Source organism: Apium graveolens, chromosome 4 (genome assembly GCF_009905375.1).
Source record: "Apium graveolens cultivar Ventura chromosome 4, ASM990537v1, whole genome shotgun sequence".
Lineage (NCBI taxonomy): Eukaryota > Viridiplantae > Streptophyta > Magnoliopsida > Apiales > Apiaceae > Apium > Apium graveolens.
The window spans coordinates 275,416,851-275,431,593 of record NC_133650.1 but is presented as its reverse complement, the minus strand read 5'-3'; the positions used below and the strand labels follow the sequence as shown (position 1 = coordinate 275,431,593).

Genomic DNA, 14,743 nt, shown 5'->3' with positions numbered 1-14,743 from the left:
GTTAAAGAAGGGTATAAAAACTCCGATGGTTATTGAACCGGAGGTAATAATAGATGGTGTGGTGACTACTGAAGCTAGAACCTATCCAAAAGAGCCTGAAGATTTTACTCCTGCTGAGAAGGAAGAAGCCTCCTTGGATGCCAGCCTTCAATTAATATTAATTGATTCCCTTGATCCCTTGATGAACAGACATGTGATGAACTGTAAAAATTCCAAACACATGTGGGAAACTATTGAGGTGATTAATGAAGGCACAGAGGAAGTTAGGGAGAACAAGTTGGAAATCCTAACCTCTGAATATGAACATTTCAAATCAAATCCAGGAGAAGGAATTACTGAAGTGTTTGAGAGGTACAATGCGTTGATCAACAACTTGAACATCAATGGAAAGTATTATTCAATCAGGGAGGTCAACAAAAAGTTCCTTTTAACACTGCCAGCTCATCTTGAACATAGAATCACTGCCATTAGAGAAGCTAGAGATCTGAGTGAGATTTCTTTGGACAGGCTCTATGGAGTGTTAAAAACCTATGAGTTGGAGCAGATTCAACAGAAGGAAGTCTACGGGAAGGATAGAATGGTCAGCACATCTACTGCACTTGTAGCTGAAGGTCAACAACAACAACAATCTCAACAATTAGAAAGAATGGTACAGTTTTCCAAGGGTGAGGAAAATGAGTTAGTAGCAGAATATGATCCTCCTACTACAAATCAATCAAGTGATGATTTTTATTCCTTGGAAGAGCTGGAGCAATTGGAAGATGAATCAATGGCCCAAATTGTCAAGAGATTCTCCCATGTCAGATTCAGGAGGAATCCCAAGCTTAAGTACAAGTCCAACTACAACAAATTCCAGAAAGGTGGATCTTCATCCTCTAACACCAGCAGTGGTGGGTACAAAACAGGGATGGTTGATCGGAGCACCATTAGATGCTATAACTGCAATGAGTTGGGACACTTTGCCACAGAATGTAGGAAGCCAAAGCAAGTAAGAAAGAACTCTGAAAGGGCTTATCTAGCAAAGGGAAGAAGCTGGGATGATACTGATAGTGAAGATGAAGAAGAAGGAAATCTTGCTCTTATGGCTATTGATGGAAAAGCTTCATCGTCAAGAATAGAGGTAAAACTTTCTGATGCTGAAATGGTTTATCATCTAAGAGGTAACTTAGATTGTGCACGTCGTGATAATGAACTGTTAAGTTTAAAGATCACAGACCTTGAGAAAGAGGTCAATGAATTAAGACTTGTGCATATTAATCAAGACAAATTAAAAGAACAGGTATCTTTTCTAGAGAATAGAGTTGACTGTTATAGAAAACTCGAAACTATTCTCAAAGACAAGATCACCAGTCTTGAGACTAAGGTTAGAGCCTACTTCAATTCTTGTTCGAAGGCTAAAGAGTTCTACAGTAAGCAAGCTGTTAATCAAACATCTGGAATAGGTTATGATTACAATGCTGCTATTGGAGAATTAGGCATAAACTCCCCTCCTCATGTCTGTGCTAAAGGGAGGGAAGTACCACATGTGCTTAAGGGTGTTGATGAACCCCTCTATAAAGCATCAATTGCTGAACCATTTGATGCGACCTCTTCTGTTATTCAAGAAGAAATACGTGCTGAAGATCTTGCTAATGAGAAGGTTGTTTCCAAGTCAAGTGTGTCGAAAGTTCCGGTCAAAGTTGTGAAAGCAACTGAGACTAACTCAGACACACATGATTTGGATAACAAAAATGCCATGTCTACCATGCATAAATTGCCTGCTGTTAATCACTCTCATAAAGCATGTGGTGTTGCTAATTGTATGTCTTGTGCTTTTTATATGATGTATGCTTATTTTAATGGTAAGCATGTGTCTAATGATAAGACTACTCCTCGTCAGCATGTGAATAACAAGAAGCATGATAGGTCTAAGACTGCTAGTCCTTCTAAGGCTAGAAAGGAGACATTTGTGCCTAAGCTTAAACAGAAATTTGTTAAGGCTTTTTACAAGGTCAAATGTTCAGTCATTGAGAAAGTTGAGACAATTAAAATTAAAAATGTTGTTTTGCCTGACAAAGGACAGTTCTACAAGTATGCCGGGCCCAACCAAGTTTGGGTTCCGAAGAAGGTCTAATCCATTTGTAGTGCAGGGCATTAAACAGGTGTAACCGGTAGTGTGGATTCTTGACAGTGGATCATCAAGACATATGACCGGAGATAGAGCCCTGCTATCAAATATGGATTGAGAAAGCTGGCCCCCTGGTTACCTTTGGAGATAACAGCAAAGGTTTATCTGAGGGATATGGCTGTTTGCAAGCTGGGAATGTTATCATTGTAATTTTGTATATTGTGCTAGGTTATTATCAGGAAGCAGTATCTAACATATAGCACCAGTGACGAGACTTGAGAATATTACGACATATCAGACACCTGCTGCACATTACACTTGGAATTGTACTCTAGTAAGATGTGTACAAGTGTACTCCTGGTTGGTAAGTCAAAAGAGGAAGTCAATGCCCCACAGTTCATGGACTTTGCAGCTGCAGATCTATTGGACTATGCAATTTCTTCTTCACAATCTCACTTCAGGTTGGTATGAACTAGTATACTGCTCAAGCAATCGTCAAGGACATGGTATGGCACTCTAACAGAAGTTATAATTTTATATGAATAAGTAGAGTCATCATATTAATAACTATCTTATCACTAAGCACAATCATATTGTTTTATATGTGCAGTGGTATATTGTTTATGCAACATAACAATTAGTATCTAAAGTACTTGACAAGTATCAGTCAATGATATGTTGTTAACATTATGTTGCAGATATTTGTAAGCTTTTGACATGAATGAGAATTACTTAGACTTTACCCTAAGTGATCAATGTTTTATCAAAAACTCATTCATATTGAAAAACAAAATCAAACTTCTTTCTACATTAGTGATTTCTTATTTCATGTAAAATCTTTTGAAATCACTATTATAAATCATTTTCTCTCTATTACCATATGTTCTGTGTTACAGGTTCAGTCTCCAATTACTTTCTTTCATTGACAGTCATGAGGTTGAAAACCCACAACGTCTATCCCAGACTGTAAAGACAAATACAAAAACAGAACCAACCAACACTCTCTTACCACTAAATGTAATATGAATGAGCGTGAGGGAGATAGTGCCTTAGAGCACCACATAAGGAAGGTTCTGTAGTCAACCCAGTAGCTCTGTCTCCTACATAGATGAGTAGTATTTAAACCGAGACAACTGCTAGCCCCCATACATCTTCTCAAAAAGATGTAATGGCTGAAAAGGCACAAAAACAGTTACTAGATTCATTCTCTCAACAGGGTGTGTCTATTGAATTTTGCCTGTAGGCCAAGGCATCCGATGTAGTGTCACCACTTCAAACATAAACAATTCTTGATGCACAAGGAGAGGTTACACACACAAAGGATGAGTTGACGGAAACAAGAGTTTCGACCATTTTAAGGTCAGATTCGATTGTTTAAGGTTCGTTAATGGACCAATTGCCTTTACAGGTGTTAGGAGAGGATACTGATCCAAAAGCCATATGTCAGTGGTCAGTGTCTACCTCCCCAGGCTTAAATCCCCTGGATGCATCTGCGGATAGTGGATCTGACATAGGTGCAGATCGGCAACTTGTTGACAATGATTCAGATATTACCTGATGAGTCACAAGGAAATGTCTTCACAGACATTAGAAGGGAACCTTGATCTTTATGCTAAATTCTTTGGATCATTGTTTACCTTCCCAGAATTCAAATCTGGAACCCTCAAAGGGAAACTAGCAACTTGTAGATTATGACTCAGATTCATCTGACGAGTTTAACAGGGATGGGGATTTGTGAACTCCCATTGCACCACCTGTGACCTCCTTAAGGATGGCTAAGGTGATTTTCCTTGCAGGTATAGCTGATTTTTGGAGCTATGAGAGGAGTGATACACTTGTGAGAATGAGTGTAAACACGAGTGGAGAGAAGAGTGAAACACATGTGAGGTACACTAAAACACAATCACACACTCACAGTGAGGAAGAAAGAAAAACACTTGTTATTTCTTTTCCAACCAAGTGAAATATGAGAACTCCTTCAGACGACGGCATACATTCCTTCTTTAAGGGGGAGATAAAAGCTTAAGTAATAGTTTGGAGGATTCCTCAACTAAGGGGGAGAAATAGCAGGGAGGAAGAAAAAGATCCTAAAAATGTACACTACACCACACCATTGTTGTTTGTAACTACGGATCCTATTGTACGGGAGAGGTGGTAAACACAAGGTGATTTCCTAGTAAGGGAAGAAGCTGTTAGGGGAGTACCATTGGTTTTTATCTGCGGATCCTATTGTACGGGAGAGGTGGTAAAACGAAGGTGATCTTCTTTAATCAGTTGATTCTCATAGGGGGAGAAGCAAGAGATATAGGCTTCTCAACAGGAAATGTGGTTGTACAAATGAAGATGGAACTACTTGAAGATATGTTCAGTCTAGAGGAACATCTACTTGGAATCTGGAAAATGTTAAATCTAGTCCAGAACTTTTCTACTATTTACTTTGCATGTATGTTTATATCTTTTTCTTATTTGTTAGTTGAGTTATCCTCTAAGTATTTGTGTGTTATTGTCTAACAAACAAATAGGGGGAGATTGTAAGTCATATGTCATAGCCTATTTGTATATTCGAGGATTCAACTCAACTCAAATAAGAATGTAATAAGTAAATAGTGGATCTACCGTCAGAGAGATCTCGCAAAGTAATATCTGTCAAAGGATTCAGAAACAAGGTTCATCTACAGACTTGAGGAGTTAATTCACTGGAAGAAGTTCAAGAAGTTGATCATGCCTCAGTGATATAAATCAAGATCGTGGATTTAATCAAGTGACAGAGATCTCGTCAGAGTATCATTAATTACAAGGATTTAATCTGAAGAAAATCAAAGTGTCAAAGTCAAGACATGAAGAAACATCACGGAAGTTAGTCACTCATGAACCAGACAGTACATCGAGTGTCAACATTGAAGTGGTGGAATTGATTCATAATTTTCAGTGATTTTCAGAAGATTTGCAGAAGAATGGTTGCTGCTCAAGACTAGAATTAATTCTCTATTAATTAATTAATTCATCTAATTTAATTAAGAAAATAAATTATATCTGCGAAGAATAATTTAGTTATTAATTGAATTAATTGATTAATTAATTCTGAATTAATTTTAGGAATTTTCAGAAGTTTAATTGGATTAAATTCAAGTCTTAAATCAGCAAGACAAATGGAAATGAACTAGCATGACAATCTGGATTGTCATACCGATTGTCATGCCAAGTCATTTCCATTGTCATACCGAAAGTTACTCTAGGAGGATAATTGTCTTGCTAGTTCATTCTGATTGTCATGCTAGTTCATTCAGATTGTCTTGCTAGTTCATTCAATTGTCCTACCGAAAGTCTTGCCAGCTATAGGATTGTCATGCCAATTCAATTCTATTGGTTTGTTGATTAAAAAGAAGCAAAAGACCTTCTTTCAATTATCTATCATTCAAACAGAAGAACAAAGAACAAGAAAAGCAGCCGCCTTGAAATATTACATTTTTCATCTGTTTAATCCAAGATTAAATTTCTAGATTGTAAAGTTAAATCCAATCAACTAGAAATCTTTATCTTGTTCTTGTGTAACAATCTAGCGGATTAAAATCCCTAGAACTTAATCTCAAATCGCGTTTAGCATTTGATTCTAATTATTGCAAAAATAGAAAAAGTTCATGTCGAATTTATTCTAGATTTGTGATAATTGATTTGAGATTAATACCTTGTAATCGATACAGTTGTTGTAACACCTTTCAAGTTTAATAATATTTTTATTTAACTTGAATTTTGTTTCACATTTTTTATTCCGCATTTAATTCGATTATTCGGTACTGTTTGTATTCAACCCCCCTTCTACAAACACATTGGGACCTAACACAAGCCCATGCATACCTGTTCATGCATGAAGCAGGGAACATGGAGTAATCAGTAGTGCCCATCTTGAACTTCCAATGAGTCTCAGGCACACAGCGAGTAGCAACGATGAGATCCAAATCGAAGTCCTCAGGAGTCTTATCATTCCAAGTGTCCTGGCCCACCTTCCTCGCAGGCTGCTCAATCACTGTCCTGATAGCCTCAGCACTGTACTCAACAGTCCTCCCCCTCACCACCGTAAAACCATTCTTCTCCGCCTTGGCATTGGCGTAGAACTCCCGCACAACACTCATGGGTACAGCAGCGGGATCCTCACAAAAAGGAACCCATCCCATCTCCAAAATCATCTCCAACAGCCTACCATCTTTTCCTGATGGCAGATATCCTCTCTCCTTAGCAATAGGCTTCGAGAGAAGCCTCGTGTACTCTTCCTCAGCCTCGGGAGTAGAAAACCTGGGCCTCACACCACTCACTGTAGAAGAATATGTGGCGCTGCTTCCAACTTGAGTTCTCTGTCTTTTGGGTGTCATCGGATTGAAAAAGAGAGAATAAAAGCTTAAGTGTTTAGAGAGAATATGTGTTTGAGAGTTTGTGAATTGATGGAGAAGATTTATGTAAGTGTATGTATTTATAGGTGGAGGGTTGTGAATTTGATAAGGAATAGAAGTGGGAATTGATTATGGGAATCGTGAGAATAATGGAATTGATTAGGAGAGGGAATTATGGGATGTGGAAGAGTAAAAATCGGGTTAGAATTGATTTTGGAAATTAAAATCCCGATTTTCTCTTATAAAACTGTTGTTTTTATTTTTTTCTGAACAGGGACTCGGCGCGGCCAGAGGCTAGGACAGCGCGGGCGCGCTCACATTCTGGAAAACGGGCGCGGGCGCGCGCTAGGACAGCGCGGGCGCGCTTGGCTACTGGAAAAACGGCGCGGCCGCATGCTTGGCCAGCGCGGGCGCGCCCAGGTTCTGTACTTGGCCCCGAATTTTTTCCTTTTTCTGATTTTTTTGTGTTTTTCTCTTTTCTTCTTGCTTCCTCTACGTACTAATGTACAACATACTTGGGTTGCCTCCCAAGAAGCACTTCTTTTACGTCGATAGCTCGATGTAGAATCTCGAGATCAAGTGGACAATAAAACGACACTAACCACCTCGCGGTTTGCCGTATCACCATAATAATGCTTCAACCGTTGACCATTTACCTTGAATGCTTGGCCCAGATCATTCTCAAAAATTTCCACCGCTCCATGTGGAAACACAGTTTTGATTATGAAGGGCCATGACCATCTTGACTTCAATTTCCCAGAAAAAAGACGGAGATGAGAGTTGAATAAAAGAACTTGTTGGCCTGGCACAAATTTCTTGAGCACTAGACCCCGATCGTGCCACCTCTTGACTTTCTCCTTGTACATTTTATTGTTCTCATAAGCTTGAAGTTGAAATTCGTCAAGTTCGTTTAATTGAAGCATCGTTTTCTTTTCAGCTGCATCCAAGTCCAAATTCAATTTCTTCAAAGCCCAATAAGCTTTACGCTCGAGCTCCACCGGTAAATGACACCCCTTACCATAAACCAACTGAAACAGTGACATTCCCAATGGAGTCTTATATGCTGTTCTATACGCCCAAACAGCTTCATCAAACTTCAAAGACCAATCCTTCCTTGATGGACATACCATTTTCTCTAAAATGTGCTTTATCTCTCTGTTAGATACCTCAGCTTGACCATTTGTCTGAGGATGATAAGTCGTAGTAATGCGATGATTCACATTATACCTCTTCATCATGTCAGTGAACTTGCGGTTGCAAAAATGCGACCCCTCATCACTGATTATGACTCTTGGAGTCCCAAACCTTATGAATATCTGCTTGTGAAGAAAATTAAGCACGACTTTTGCATCATTCGTTGGAAATGCCTTAACTTCAACCCATTTTGACACGTAATCAACCGCCAACAAGATATAATGATTGTTGCAAGATGAGATAAATGGCCCCATGGAGTCAATTCCCCAAATATCGAAGACCTCAACCTCGAGAAGCACATTAAGAGGCATCTCATCCTTTTTAGACATATTACCCACACGTTGACATCGATCATATTTCAAAACAAACTGATGCGCATCTTTAAACAATGTTGGCCAAAAGAAACCTGCTTGAAGAACACGAGCTGCTGTCTTGCCGTTGAGTGGAAATCTCGCAAGATTCCCCCTGTTTCGCTGTAAGGAATACATCTCCTGATGATTTGGTCAGCTCCCTGGCGAAAAAGAAATGGCTCATCCCACATATAGCACTTCTCTTCATGTAGAAACTTCTTCCTTTGAGCATAAGATAAGTCGGGAGGCATGATGTTACTCACAAGGTAGGTCACAATGTCTGCAAACCACGGATCTTCTTCTTGCACTCCAAATAGCTGCTCGTCGGGAAAAGACTTATTTATCAAGGTCTTATCCAATGAAGTAGCATTAGGATTCTCTAATTGCGAGAGATGATCAGCGACTTAATTTTCAGTTCCTTTTATGTCCTTGATCTCTAATTTAAATTACGGGAGTAAAAGAACCCGTCTAATCAATCTAGGCTTCGAGTCCTTCTTTGAGACGAGATATCGAATGGTGGCGTGATCAGTGAAAACTGTCACCTTAGTCCCAAGTAGATAAGATCGAAATTTCTCACAACCATAGACAATAGCCAAAAGTTCTTTCTCCGTAGTAGTGTAATTTAGTTGAGCACCATTTAGAGTCTTACTTGCGTACTAGACTACATGAAATATATTATTCTTCCTCTGCCCAAGAACTGCTCCAACTGCATAATCACTTGCATCGCACATCATCTCAAAAGGCTCATTCCAATCATGTGCAGTTATGACCAGTGCCGAGATTAGACTTTTATTCAATATCTCAAAAGCCGCAAGACACTCGTCATCAAACTTGAAAGGGACATCTTTCTCTAACAGACCGCACAAAGGCTTTGAAATCTTTGAGAAGTCTTTGATGAAATGCCTGTAAAAACCCGCGTGACCAAGAAAACTATGAATTCTATTGACAGAAATAGGTGGGGGAAGATTCTCAATGACCCCCACCTTGGCCTTATCCACCTCAAGACCCTTACTAGAAACCTTATGCCCGAGAATTTTGCCTTGACGTACCATAAAGTGATATTTCTCCCAATTGACAATCAAATTAGTCTCAACGCACCTCTTGAGAACGTGTCCAAGATTTTGAAAGCATTCATCAAAAGAATTGCCAAAGACTGAGAAGTCATCCATGAACACTTCTACATTTTGGCCAATCATGTCAAAAAAGATGGCCATCATACATCGTTGAAATGTGGCTGGTACACCACACAGACCAAAAGAAACTCATCTAAAGGCGAACGTACTGAATAGACAAGTGAAGGTAGTTTTCTCTTGATCTTTTAGAGCGATACAAATCTGATTATAACCTGAATAACCATCAAGAAGACAATAGTACTCATGACCAGCCAACCTGTCAAATATCTGATCAATGAAGGGCAAGGGAAATTGATTCTTCCTAGTGGCCTTGTTTAGTTTCCTGTAGTCCATACAGACTCTCCACCCCGTGATTGTCCGTGTAGGAATAAGCTCATTCGTCTCATTTGCTACCACAGTAATACCACCTTTTTTTGTACACATTGAACCGGGCTTACCCATGAACTGTCAGAGATAGGATAAATGATCCCTGCATCTAGCCACTTCAGAATTTCCTTCTTTACTACTTCCTTCTTGATTGGATTAAGTCTTCTTTTCTGCTCGACTATAGGCTTGCTACCTTCTTCTAGCAGAATTTTATGCATGCAGTAAGAAGGGTTGATTCCCTTGATATCTGTTATAGTCCATCCAATTGCCGATTTGAACTCTCTCAGAATTCTCAAAAGCTTTTCCTCATCGCTACCTGAAAGGTCAGATGTAATAATAACAGGCAGAGTAGATGCATCACCTAAAAAAACATACCTCAAATGTTCAGGTAAAGGCTTAAGCTCAAGAGTAGGAGCTTCCTCAATAGAAGGCTTGAGGCGTTTAGGAGCTTTGCTCAATTCTTCCATTTCAAGAGATTCAAAAGGCATATCTATCTTTCTCTTCCAGGGAGACGCATTCAAATATTGTAATTGCTCATCTCCTTCATCATCTTCACTATTAGAATTTCCCAATAAGGCTTTTTCTAAGGCATCAGACCTTAGCATTTGATCAAGTTCTGATGTGACCACTGAATCGACCAACTCGACTTTTAAGCACTCCTCATTATCAGTAGGAAACTTCATAGCATCGAACATATTGAAAGTCACATCATGATCTAACACTCGCATTGTAAGCTCACCCTTCTGCACATCAATCAAGGTTCGACCAGTTGCCAAGAAAGGCCTTCCCAAGATTATGGGAATCTTCTTATCCTCCTCAAAATCAAGAATGATGAAATCGACAGGGAATATGAGTTTATCCACCTTGACCAAGACATCCTCCACAATACCTCTCGGATATTTAATAGAACGGTCGGCCAACTGCAAGGTCATATAAGTTGGTTTGGGATCAGGTAAGTCCAATTACTTGAAGATTGACAAAGGCATCAAATTGATGCTAGCTCCCCAGTCACATAAGCATCTTTCAAAAGACACTTTTCCAATAGTACATGGAATAGTGAAGCTTCCTGGATCTTTAAGCTTTGGAGGCAACTTCTGCTGCAGCACAGCACTGCATTCCTCCGTGAGAGCGACAGTCTCTAAATCATCTAGCTTCACCTTCCGAGATAGAATACCTTTCATAAATTTTGCAAAACTAGGCATCTGCTTGAGAGCCTCTGCGAAAGGTATGTTGATATGAAGTTTCTTGAACACCTCCGGAAATTTCTCGAATTGCTTGTCCAGCTTTTTCTTCTACAGCCTCTTAGGAAAAGGCGGTGGAGGATAGATCTGTTTCTCCCATGTATTACCCTCAGGCAGAGTGTGCTCAACAGTAGTCTTCCTTGGTTCTACTTATTCATCATGCCACTTTGCTTCTTTCTCAACCCCAGCTTCTTCAGTCAACTCTTGAGTTTGTTCAGGATTCACAACCTTCCCAGACCTCAAAGTGATTGCCTTAACCTGCTCCTTAGCTTCCCTCTTTCCTGGTACTTCAGTGTCACTAGGCAATGTACCAGGTTGGCAATTTAGCAAGGCATTGGCAATTTGCCCAATTTGATTTTCCAAGGTCTTGATAGAAACCGCTTTGCTCTTGTACATAAGCTTCAACTCCTCTAATTCAGATTTTTCATTAGCTTGTTGCAGCTGGAGTTGTTGTTTTGGTGCATACTGCGGTTGCTGAAAACCAGGGGGTTGTACTGTTTGGCTGGATACTGCTGATAAGGTTGTTGAACCGCATTCTGAGCGTTGCTCCAGCTAAAATTGGGATTATTGCGGTTGTTGGGATGATAGGTGGTTGGCACAGTTTGTTGTGATCGCTGGAAGTTGCTCACAAACTGAGTTGAGAAATACTAGAGATTTGATTAACTCCATAATTCGCCAAAGTGTCCACCTTCATTGTCAAAGCCTTAAGTTGGGAAGCGATAGAAGTTGCTGAATCCAACTCCAGAATTCCTGCTACTTTTCCCTGAGTCAGTCTTTGGGAAGGATTCTGGTACTCATTAGCAGCCATCAGTTCAATAAGTTCATAAGCTTCATCATAGCTTTTAGCCCACAAAGCTCTTCTTGATGCTGCATCAAGCATGGGTCTAGAAGTAGCACCCAATCCATTAGAGAAACAGTTGATAATCATCCAATCAGGCATGCCATGGTGTGGGCACTTCCTTAGCATTTCCTTATATCGATCCCAAGACTCACACAGAGATTGTTCAGTTTGTTGCGCGAACTTGGTAAGAGCATTCCTGATTGCTGCATTATTCACCATGGGAAAGAATTTAGTGAGAAACTTTTGAGCGAGATCTTCCCAAGTGGTGATAGATCCTGCTGGTAGAGAGTGTAACCAGCACTTTGCCTTGTCCCTCAAAGAGAATGGGAAGAGACATAGCTTGATAGCATCTTCAGTCACATCATTGAACTTGAAAGTGTCGCAGATCTCGATGAAATCCCTGATGTGCATATTGGGGTCTTCGATAGGAGAACCCCCAAACTGAACTGAGTTCTGTATCATCTGGATCGTGCTTGACTTGATCTCAAAAGTGTTAGCCCTAATGGTTGGTCGAATGATGCTAGACTGAATGTCATTAATCTTAGGCTTAGAATAGTCCATCAAAGCCTTCAGATTCTCTGCTTGATCACCCATAGCTACTACAATTGGCTCTTCAATTTTCTCTTCTTCTTCTACCTTCTTTTCTTCCTCAAAAACTTCCCTACGAATTACCACAAGTTCTTCCTCGAATTTATCCAGTGTTCTCTTACGAGTACGCGAACGCGTATGCATACACCCTAGCTAGATCACATGAAATAAACAAGGAAACAAATAAGTAACAATATCCGAGTTAATGAACTTTAACGACCACTGATGGAAAGCACATAAACTAGTAATTAACACTGCAGTCCCCAGCAGCGGCGCCAAAAACTTGTTAGTCGCTAAACACGCGCTAATATTACATGCAAGTATACGAGTTCGCAAGTAGTATAAGATATAAATCAGATTCGATCCCATAGAGACTGTATTGGTTAACTATCTAAATTACGCACCTAAGCAACAATGTATGGTTATTATTCAATGCTAAGACGATAACAAATTGAGAGTGTTTATAACTAAGAATTACGCTAACTATTATAACTACGAGTATAAGCTTGACTGAGTTAATATATATGACAGACATGGGATTCTAACTTCATTAAATACTTCATTCAATAGCCTTATTATTCTCAACCTTAGCATGCAATGGTGATAACACTAATCAGACAACACAAAACTGATAAACGCCAACTTTCATTACACGAGTATCATTCTACCAGACATCCACAAAAGAGATAGAAGCTGAATGGCACCAATTATATTGAGACCCTATATGTCTATAGAATTTGACAACATAACGGTTTAATCACAAGTTATCTATCTTGATTACATAGAGCAAGTAAGATGGTTAAAATTACCTATGAATCATGCATAACAATACATGAACCTATGCTAGCATGGCAAGTTCTAAATTATTAAATTCACTTTCGCTTCGGAAAGAATTACTACGCTATCTTATAAGTTCGCGACGCTCACAAGACGAATACGCACAACTAATACTAGGATATCATACAATCACCACATACTAAGGTATCAAATAATTTAACTAAAGAAATCTATAAATAAATCCGCTAGAACCCCACGATAACGATTAGCCCATAATCGAACTCATCGCCAATGTGGGTACCCATGAAAACATGATATAGCAACGTAGTCTTTATACGAATAAATAAACCAAAGTACAATCAAGAATATAGGTTCAGCAAAACAAGAAACAAGCATCCAAATTACAACTCAAAACAAAGATTCACAAGAATAAACTAGTTCGTCTTCGCCCTTTGTTGAATTTTGCCAAAAGGTCTCTTGCCATCTTCTCCTTCCTTGATGTCTTGATATCTCTGAATATTCCTTAAAAAAATGACCTAAGTTATGTTTATATAGCAGTCCATGTATCCCAGGAGTCCAGCAATTCAAATTGTAGAAAAATCAGGATTTTAATATCCCAACCCAGCACGGCCGCGCGCTTCACCAGCGCGGGCGCACTGTCTCTTTGTACTCCCGGTTCGGCCACGCGCAACACCAGCGCGGGCGCGCCTGCCTTCTGCCAAAACTTCATTTGTTTCTTCTTCTTTATTCCTTGCAGCTTCGAGCCAGTCTTTCAAGCTTTTATTCCAACACATCCTAAACACCATATTAGCATCATAACAATGCTAATTCACCTGATTCACGAAGTGAAGCCTGAAATGCAAAAATACTTGAAAACACGTTAAAACACAAATAACTTGAGTATAAATACACCAACTCAAAGCTTATTAGAGCATAAATAAGTATCATAAATGCCACTTAACAGCGAGGCCCACACTACACCCATGCATACCCCCATGCCTTAGTAGTTGTGCACTACACTTGCATGTTATACAATATAAAGCCACCAACACTCTTTTACCATATCAATGTGGTACTCAAGTTTTTACAACTTAATCAACCACAAACCCATATCAAGCTAGCCATTTCAACTCCATTTATTTATGGATTCCACTAATAAAATTGTTGAATATATTTGAGATGTCATGTCTAATATGTTTCATGTTTAGTTCTCAGATCTTAATAAACAGGAAATATCTGTTCTTATTGGAATCAGGACTTACTGGAAGTCAGAACTTAAGGATATCATAACTTAGATTATCAGAAGATAATATTAGAATATGGATATCAGAACGTAAGTATTGGAGGACTAACAGTTAAGGAAGGAAGCTGATTTACAGAAAAGAAGATAGAGACTAATACAAGAAGAAGATATGCAAGGAAAGAGTTCGAGGACTAGAAGAATTATAAGATATCTGGTTGATATATTTTAGGAGACAGAATTATATTCCATATCAACTAGAAGTTATCTTGTAACTGTGTGTCTATATAAACACAGACATAGGTTTACTCTATAAGAGTTACGATCATCGAGAAGATCATATATTATAACCTAGCAGCTCTCGTGATATTTGTTCATCATTGAGAGAGAACAGTTCCATTGTAACAGAGTTTGTTATATCGAATACATCTGTTTTCTGTTACTTGTGCTTTAAATCAATTTGATTGTATTCTACACTGTATTCAACCCCCTTCTACAGTGTTGTGTGACCTAACAAGTGG

At 39.1% G+C, this 14,743-nt stretch overlaps 1 non-coding gene across 1 annotated transcript; it reads left to right on the top strand.

Annotated features, from left to right (window-relative positions):
* Positions 1 to 11,714: 11,714 nt before the first annotated feature.
* On the top strand, positions 11,715 to 11,821 carry LOC141722199 (small nucleolar RNA R71). Its single transcript, XR_012575222.1, has one exon. It is a non-coding gene; the product is annotated as a small nucleolar RNA R71 (small nucleolar RNA).
* The last annotated feature ends 2,922 nt before the right edge of the window (positions 11,822 to 14,743 follow it).